Genomic DNA, 8,512 nt, shown 5'->3' on the forward strand with positions numbered 1-8,512 from the left:
TAAATAGTCATAAAAAATACATTTAGGAAGTTCAAATTATTATTTTTTGAATTGCTTAAATGAGGCCTAAAATAAAATTTGTACTTGTGCCAGCTATTATACCATTTATTAGAATCTCTAACAAGTGTCATTGCTGCAGGTTTGGGGTTTCATATATATAGTTTGCATGGGGAAGGTGGTAAGGCAATGTACGGACAGTCTTTGGACGAGGTTTTATTTGGAGCAGATCTGCCACAGAAATCACCTAAGGCTACGTTCACATTAGCGTTGTGCGACGCAGCGTCGGGCGCCGCTGCGTCGCCGCATGCGTCATGCACCCCTATATTTAACATGGGGGCGCATGGACATGCGTTGCATTTGCGTTTTGTGACGCATGCGTCGCTGCGGCGCACGCGTCAGGGCGCACAGGACGCAGCAAGTTGCATTTTTTGTGCGTCCAAAATCAAGCAAAAAAAGGACGCATGCGTCACAAAACGCTGCGTTGTGCATGCGTTCACATTTGCGTTGTGCTTTGCGTCGCCGACGCTGCGGCGCACAACGCAAATGTGAACGTAGCCTAAGAAGCACCTGAAAAACTTTCATTCATTTTAACATTTTAACAGAATGTGTCAGCAGAATCGCGCTATGTAATCCGAGCGCAGCGTGAAATAAGGGCTGAAACACTGATTTCAGCAATGTGCCACTTATTAGCCTGTTTGCTGTTGTTTAATACAATGAGAGTTTTAACACAAGGAGATTATCACTGCCCAGAATACAGCTCATGTGCATCCTTGTCCAACTCCGCCCCCATACTGATTAGCAGCTCACAATGAATATTTTCCCTTTTTTTTTTGCGTTTTTCGTGCACGTTTGATTTAATGTTTTTTACGCATTTTTTTTTAGTGCAGAAGCCCTGATATTCTACACTTAAAAAAGCCATTACTCTTATTACATGCATTTTTTCAAGGTTTTGCTTTCCCTATAAGGTTCTATAGCCTGTAAAAATGCATGTAACAAATATGGCGTCACATGTGTCATTCAACAGGGATTTTAGATGTGAATTTTTGTGAAATTCCATCCACTTTGCCCGAACTACCAAACACGGTAGTGCACACAAAAAATGGAGCATTTACTCCGTGTGGGTACAGCTGGAAAAAGTGGCAAGAAAACACCAAAAGTTTCAAAATTTTACTGTGAGTTGCGCAAAAATATTGTGACTTTGTAAAGCAATTTACGCAAGGAAATTTACCCCAGAATTCTGGCAAAATTGCTTTGATGAATCAGACCCCATGATGTTCCCATGAAAATATTTGGTGACTTTTGACGTTGCAGATTTTCTGCACCTATTAGCTAAATTAAGTTACTTGAGGTTTTTTTCGTTGAGTTTTTGAGTGCCTTTTTTATATGCATTTTTGTTGTGTTTTTTCTGCTGCGGCTTTTGTCTCTTTTTGCTACGTCATGCTTTAAATAAAACTACTGTACTTTGTTTTTGATACTTCCTGGTATTTGCTTTTGCTAAAACTTTATGTGCTATTGTGCGAACTACATTTAGTGCAGAACAAACGCACATGAATTTTTTACCTGCAGATTTTTCTTACCCCATTCAAGTTTATGGAAAAAAAAAATCAACAAATAAAATGCATATTTACCGCCTGTGAAATTGACGTGTTTCAGATTTAAAATAGCAATTTCTGCAGTGTTAAAAAACAGCCAAGTGGGCATGAGATTTCTACAAAACCCATACACTTTGCTAGAACTAAGAGATGTTGCATTTTTGTGCATGAAAATAAACAGCGTCAAAAAGTCGTCAAAAACTCATCAAAAACTCATGGTGGGAACTTAAAAAGTGAAAAGACCTACAAAAATCATTCCGATCATTCCTAATTGCTACTTATTTGTGGTTGATGAAGAGTTAAACTTTCTTGTCGCACCTTTACCTAAAGCTTAAACCTTTAGACTTTACCCTTCGCTCCTCTTGCTGCTCTTGAACATGGATGAACAGCTCTTCTACCCGGCCATAGCTCTGATCTATTTTGCCGTGTTGTCCTGGGAGAGTCGAGGGAACAGGTTGGAGCTGGGAACGGCTGCCTCTCTCAATGTATTCTGCCTCTTTGTGGTGGCACAGCCAATCTGCCTGATTTTGGGGGGATATCAAGGACTGATAATATATGCATCAATGGCAGCGACTTCCTATGCTTCCCTGCCTAGTGGAAAAGAGCCAAGACCTGATAAAACCAAGAAAAACAAAGATCAGTTGAAGACAAGCAAACGTAAAGTGATCAAGAAGGAGTAAGCGGGTGGATGTGTTTAGAGGTGTGTTTGAACCCACAAATTTGCATTTCATTAACTGTTTGTTACTTCTTGCTATAAGGGGTAATGTTTCTCCTTGTGGATAGTGACGTGAGTAAGGAGTCTTATAAGTCATTCACTACTCTAATCACCCTTCCCCTTTTATCCTTCACCCAAACCCGTCAGTATAATAACACCAGCAGAACAGAATCATTTTTAGATTTTTGTTATATATGTTTTTTCCATATTTTGCTTTCTCCTCTCCCAAAAACTATGTTGCACTGCTGTTTCAATTCACAGTTCATGATCCTTTAGAAGCTGCTTTTAACTGCTGCTCAGCAAAGAGTCATGCATTACATGTGTAGGGTAATTTCTCTGTCTAATTTTGGGGTTATGTGGTATGGCGCAGATAAGCGCAAACATTGAAGTATTGTTAAAACATAGTTTAGGGAACTTGGCTGAGCAGCAGTTGAAAGCAGCTTCTAAAGGACCATGAATTCACCATTGAAACAACACTGAAGACTAATCTTTGTGAAAGAAGGAAACAAAATAAAATAATGATGTATATAACAAAAAATTCATAAGGTTGCAAGGTATAGAGGATAATTCAGTAAATAAAAGATTGGCTTTCTTTAAAAGATTGTACAATAAGACATTTGTTCATGGGGTGGTAGACTGACATCTGAATGACACTGCAACTTCACAGGCATCATCCGTCATTCTTGCTCATGTACTTGGTACATACATCGTTCCCTCTTCCAAGGTCCAAGGCATCATTGATGTACTAACCATACATTGCCCACATGTTTGGTACAACTGGAAAAGGAGCAAGTGCAAGACTTCACAGAGGGTACCGATGACTTATCAGCAATAATAACATGTGAATCTAGCACGTAGGGGTGGTGCTACATAGGGAAATGAGGCAAATCAATGCACCATTAGAGTTTTGGCATGTCCTCAATGAAAGTTCAGCATACTTTAGGTATCCTGAAACTTATGAATTGCCTACACATCAATGTCATTAGTTTCCTAACATCATCTGTCGAGGTAGAGTTGAGAGGCTCTTATACTTTAGATAATTATGAGGTCACGCCAAGATAGGTGCTCAGCCTTCCCTAATGTGTATGGAGGCACTTACATCAGAGACACATAGACTGTATGTGGCTTCATATAATCTTCATGTACTTAGCTTTGTCATGTGCATGAAGTCTAAGATACAATACAATACATATGTACAGTGGGGAAAATAAGTATTTGATACACTGCCAATTTTGCAAGTTTTCCCATCTACAAAGAATGGAGAGGTTTGTAATTTTTGATGTAGGTACACTTCAACTGTGAGCAGGGCCGGCCCGAACGTATAGGCGAACTAGGCGGCCGCCTAGGGCGCCGACCCTAAGGGGCGCCAGAGAAAAAATAGAAAAAATTATAAAAAATCTTTTCAAAAGGCAAAAGGTGTATGGAGCGGAGCTGAATGTGTATGAGGTGTATGGAGCGGAGCCGTGTGTGTATGAGGTGTACGGAGTGGAGCCGTGTGTATGAGGTGTATGGAGCGGAGTCGTGTGTATATGAGGTGTATGGAGCAGAGCTAAATGTGTACGAGGTGTACGGAGCGGAGCCGCCTGTGTACGAGGTGTAGGGAGCGGAGCGCGTGTGTACGGAGCGCAGCCGCGTGTGTAGGAGTAGCTATGTGTGGCCATTATAAGGTACGAAGTATCATGTGCGGCCAATATACAGTATGGAGCATCATGTGTGGTCATTATACAGTATGGAGCATCATGTGTGGCCATTATACAGTATGGAGCATCATGTGTGGCCATTATACAGTATGGAGCATCATGTGTGGCCATTATACAGTATAGAGCACTGTGTGGCCATATTTTTTTGTTTATAATTATTCTTTATGAAACAGTGTGATCAGCAGTGCTAAATGGGTGTGGCTGGGATGTGGATATGGGTGTGGCTAGTTATGAATGGGTGTGGTCAGAGGCGTGGCCTAAAATTTGCCGCTCTTTCCCATCTTCAAAAGTTGGGAGGTATGTTAAAAGTAGTAGGGGCGCAACAAAATAGTTTCGCCTAGGGCGCCTTAATCTCTCGGGTCGGCCCTGACTGTGAGAGGCAGAATTTAAAAAAAAAGAAACTGAAAATCACATTATATGATTTTTGCATAATTAATTTGAATGAAATAAGTATTTGATACAATAGAAAAACAGAACTTAATATTTGGTACAGAAACTTTTGTTTGCAGTTACAGAGGTCAGATGTTTCCTGTTGTTCTTGACCAAGTTTGCCCACACTGCAGGAGGGATTTTGGCCCACTCCTCCATACAGATCTTCTCCAGATCTTTCAGTTTTCGGGGCTGTCACAGGGCAAAATTGAGTTTCAGCTCCCTTCAAAGATTTTCTATTAGGTTCAGATTTGTAGACTGGCTAGGCCACTCCAGGACCTTGAAATGCTTCTTGCAGAGCCACTCCTTAGTTGCCCTGGCTGTGTGTTGGGGTCATTGTCATGCTAGAAGACCCAGCCACGACCCATCTTAAATGCTCTTACTCAGGGCAGGATTTTGTATTCCAAGATTTTGCAATACATGACCCCATCCATCGTCCATTCAATACGGTGCAGTCGTCTGGTTCCCTTTACAGAAAAGCACCCCCAAAGTATGAAGTTTCCCCCACCATGCTTCACGATTGGGCTGGTGTTCTAGAGGTTGAACTCATTCTTCTTCTTTCTCCAAACACGACGAGTGGGGTTGATACCAAAAAGTTCTATTCTGGTCTCATCTGACCACATGACCTTCACCCATGCCTCCTCTTGGTTCATCCAGATGGTCATTGGCAAACGTCAAACAGGCCTGGAGATGTTCTGGCGTGAGCATGGGTGTCATGATCCAGACCAGGTTTTGGGTCCTGTTTTCCTGGTCTGGTCATGTCAGGGGTTAACCTTTCTCAGCCTCAGTTGGGTTCAGGTTGGCTATTTATCACTGATGCTTCCTGCAGGCCATGTCAGTTATAGTTTTTGCCTACGGCTGCTGTAGCTGACTCTGATTGCTGTGATCTGTCCTGCTGCGTTAGCTGCCTGAACCCGTGTCTCTGTTTTCCCCATTCCCATCCTGACTCAGTGTTTCCCTTTTATGTGTTGACTCCCTGGTTTTGACTTGGCTAGTATCCTGACCTGCTTCTGTCTCTTGTCTTTGGCTTATCCGCTCCTGACCATTACTGATCTTCTCGGCATGTCTTGGACTCTGAGTTAGTTTATTCCATTTGGTACCCCACTACAGGTTGTTGCTTGACCCGGTTTGTTCTCTGCTGCATCCTGGTGATAGCCTCAATGCTGCACGGCAGGCCTGCTTTGTCTAGGTGCAGCTCTCCTTCCTCTCTATTGCCATCTACTAGTGGAGCTTTCCCCTACCTGCATTGCAGCAGCGTGACAATGGGGACCTTGCGTGCCCTGCGTGATTTTAATACATGAAGGCGTAGTGTGTTACTAACTAATATTTGAGACTGTGGTCCCAGTTCTCTTCAGGTCATTGACCAAGTCCTCCCGTGTAGTTCTGGGCTGATTCCTGACTTTTCTTAGAATCATCCTTACCCCACGAGGCGTGATCTTGCATGGAGCCCCAGACCAATGAAGATTGACAATCATCTTGTGTTTCTTCCATTTTCTAATAATTGTGACAACAGTTGTTGCTTTCTCACCAAGCTGCTTGCCTAGTGTCCTGTAGCCCATCCCAGCCTTGTGCAGGTCTACAATTTTGTCCCTGGTGTCCTTAAACAGCTCTTTGTTCTTGGCCATGGTGGAGAGGTTGGAGTGTGATTGAGTGTGTGGACAGGTGTCTTTTATACAGGTAACGAGTTCAAACAGGTGCAATTAATACAGGTAATGAGTGCAGAGTAGGAGGGTTTCTTAAAGAAAAACTAACAGGTCAGTGAGAGACAGAATTCTTGCTGGTTAGTAGGTGATCAAATACTTATTTCATGCAATAAAATGCAAATTAATTATGTAAAAATCATACAATGTGATTTTCTCGTTTTTATTTTTAGATTCTGCCTGTCACAGTTGAAGTGTACCTTGGTAGGTGGGAAAACTTGCAAAATCGACAGTGTATCAAATACTTATTTTCCCCACGGTATAAGGAAGCGCTATGTAGGGCATAACTAATAACTAACTATTTAAAGAGGATCTGTTATCAGCACCCAGAATGTAAACTATGGCATTATTAAATACATTTCTTAGTCCTGATGAGCAATTCTAACACAGATTTTCACAGTAAGTACACCAGCCTCATCAAACCTATGATATCTATGTAATAATGTAAATGTGCTGTGAAATCTGGTGACAGATCCCCTTTATGTTTCTCAAGATTCTCAAACAGGGAACTTTCTATCAGAAACTCCAAGATATGAGTGTGACAGAGCAAGTTCTGTTCATACCCTATGTAAGGCAAATTCTTTTTTTTCTTCCTAGTAGTATTTGTATTTCTAATAATTTCATATTTCTTTAATTCCTTATAGAGAAATAAAAATGACCCTGTATTATGCGTGTGAAGATCAGATTGAAGATGAAGATGCAATCCGGTTCTTTTTCAATATCAATTCATAAGGACTGATTAGAAATCAGCACAATGGTGCTAACATGGACGGGACCATATGTATGTCTATGGACCATATAAGTGTTAACTAATAACTGAAAAATGAGGAAAGATAAAATATAAGGTTATTAAAAGTATCAGATTTCGTAGAAAGAGCAAACAAGCACATGGTGTATCTGGTGGAATACTGAACTTGATGTTGAGATGTAGGCATCTAGTGGATGGGCACATCTGTATTCTTGAAGGAAGAAAACAACGGAGCAGATTTACAAATCCCGTCCACTATTTTTCAAACTTAAGGCCCAATTACCGTAATCAAGGTTTTCTCACCAGAATTCTGGAGCAAAAGCTTTAAAAATTCGCAAAATTTAGGTATCTAAATTTTGCTATTGTTAGCATCATCACATGAATTTCTTCCAGTTATACAGAAATGGGCGCAGCTGTGGTAGGACATGGGTGAGGCGGGGGCTTGATGCCACAGCCAGTCTAATTCTTGGCAAACTGTGACGTTCCCTATTCCAGAAATCTTACTCTAGTAGCTGACTGGAGTAAAATTTCCGGCATAGAAAACATAGGCGCGTTCCAGTCGTCAGACGCTCTAGATTCATCAAGAGGCGTGTACCCTTTTGCAGGAGCGTTTGACTCCAGTTCGCTCCCGTATTGCCTGTTTTGAGGAATCAGGCTCCTACACTACACCATCTGTCAATGCGCCTACTTTATCACACGCTGAATGATAACTTTAGTGTATCTTTAGACACTTTTGTCTAACTTTACAGCCCATAATGGTTGGCTTGTTTAGACCATAAATTTTGCCACAATTTGGTACATGGTGTCACTTGTATTCCTCCAAACCATGCCGTTTTGTACCAAACCACACTCCTTGTCAAAAAGTTTCTGAAACCTATTAGTAAATCCAAATTAATATTTAACCATACAGAGAAAAAGAAGATTTTAGCACTCATTGGTCATAAAAAAAATTCTCAATTTTATTTAAAATTTTTTAAAGACAGTGGGAAATCACTGCAAAGTATGGACATCAGCCGTTTCGCCCTAGGTAAGTGCTTCTTCTGGTGACCTAGCATTAATCGGCTATTGTCCATCCTTTCCAGTGTTTTACATCCCTGCTTTTTAATTCTTTTGAAATAAAATTGTGGAATTCTTTTTTTGACCGGTGAGTGCTGCAATTTTCTTTTTCTCTGTATGATTTACACATTGTTTGTTTTACTCTTTGCTGTTATTACAAAGCACTGCTGTGTAATTGGGAATAACGATACTGAGAGTGCCAGTATTCATTTTGGTTTTGGCTGAAATTAATATTAATTGTGCTATTTTGTTTCTTTCAGCAACTTGTACTGTATATGATATGAAATTAAACACAATTATTTTCCTAGAATCTTTGAAAAATGTTTTTCTATTTTTGTTTGTTTTTTTCCCCCCATTAATTTGCATTTAATAATAAACAGACCAAAAAACTAACTTTCATCTCCTGGAAAACTTCATGATGTTAAAGGAGACAAAAATATAAAACGTTTCTCAAATATATATTAGTATTAAAAAATAAATAAAAAAATTCTGTCTAAGTTAGTGATAAATATCTGGTGCGTTAATGGGAACCCATCACATTGTACATTTTGTCGTATCTTTGGACAGCACGT

At 40.4% G+C, this 8,512-nt stretch overlaps 1 long non-coding RNA gene across 1 annotated transcript; it reads left to right on the forward strand.

Moving 5' to 3' along the window:
- The first annotated feature begins 1,940 nt into the window (after positions 1 to 1,940).
- Positions 1,941 to 8,261, forward strand: LOC143787447 (uncharacterized). Its single transcript, XR_013218370.1, has 2 exons — positions 1,941 to 2,292; positions 6,781 to 8,261. It is a non-coding gene; the product is annotated as an uncharacterized LOC143787447 (long non-coding RNA).
- The last annotated feature ends 251 nt before the right edge of the window (positions 8,262 to 8,512 follow it).

This window comes from Ranitomeya variabilis, chromosome 8 (genome assembly GCF_051348905.1).
Source record: "Ranitomeya variabilis isolate aRanVar5 chromosome 8, aRanVar5.hap1, whole genome shotgun sequence".
NCBI lineage: Eukaryota > Metazoa > Chordata > Amphibia > Anura > Dendrobatidae > Ranitomeya > Ranitomeya variabilis.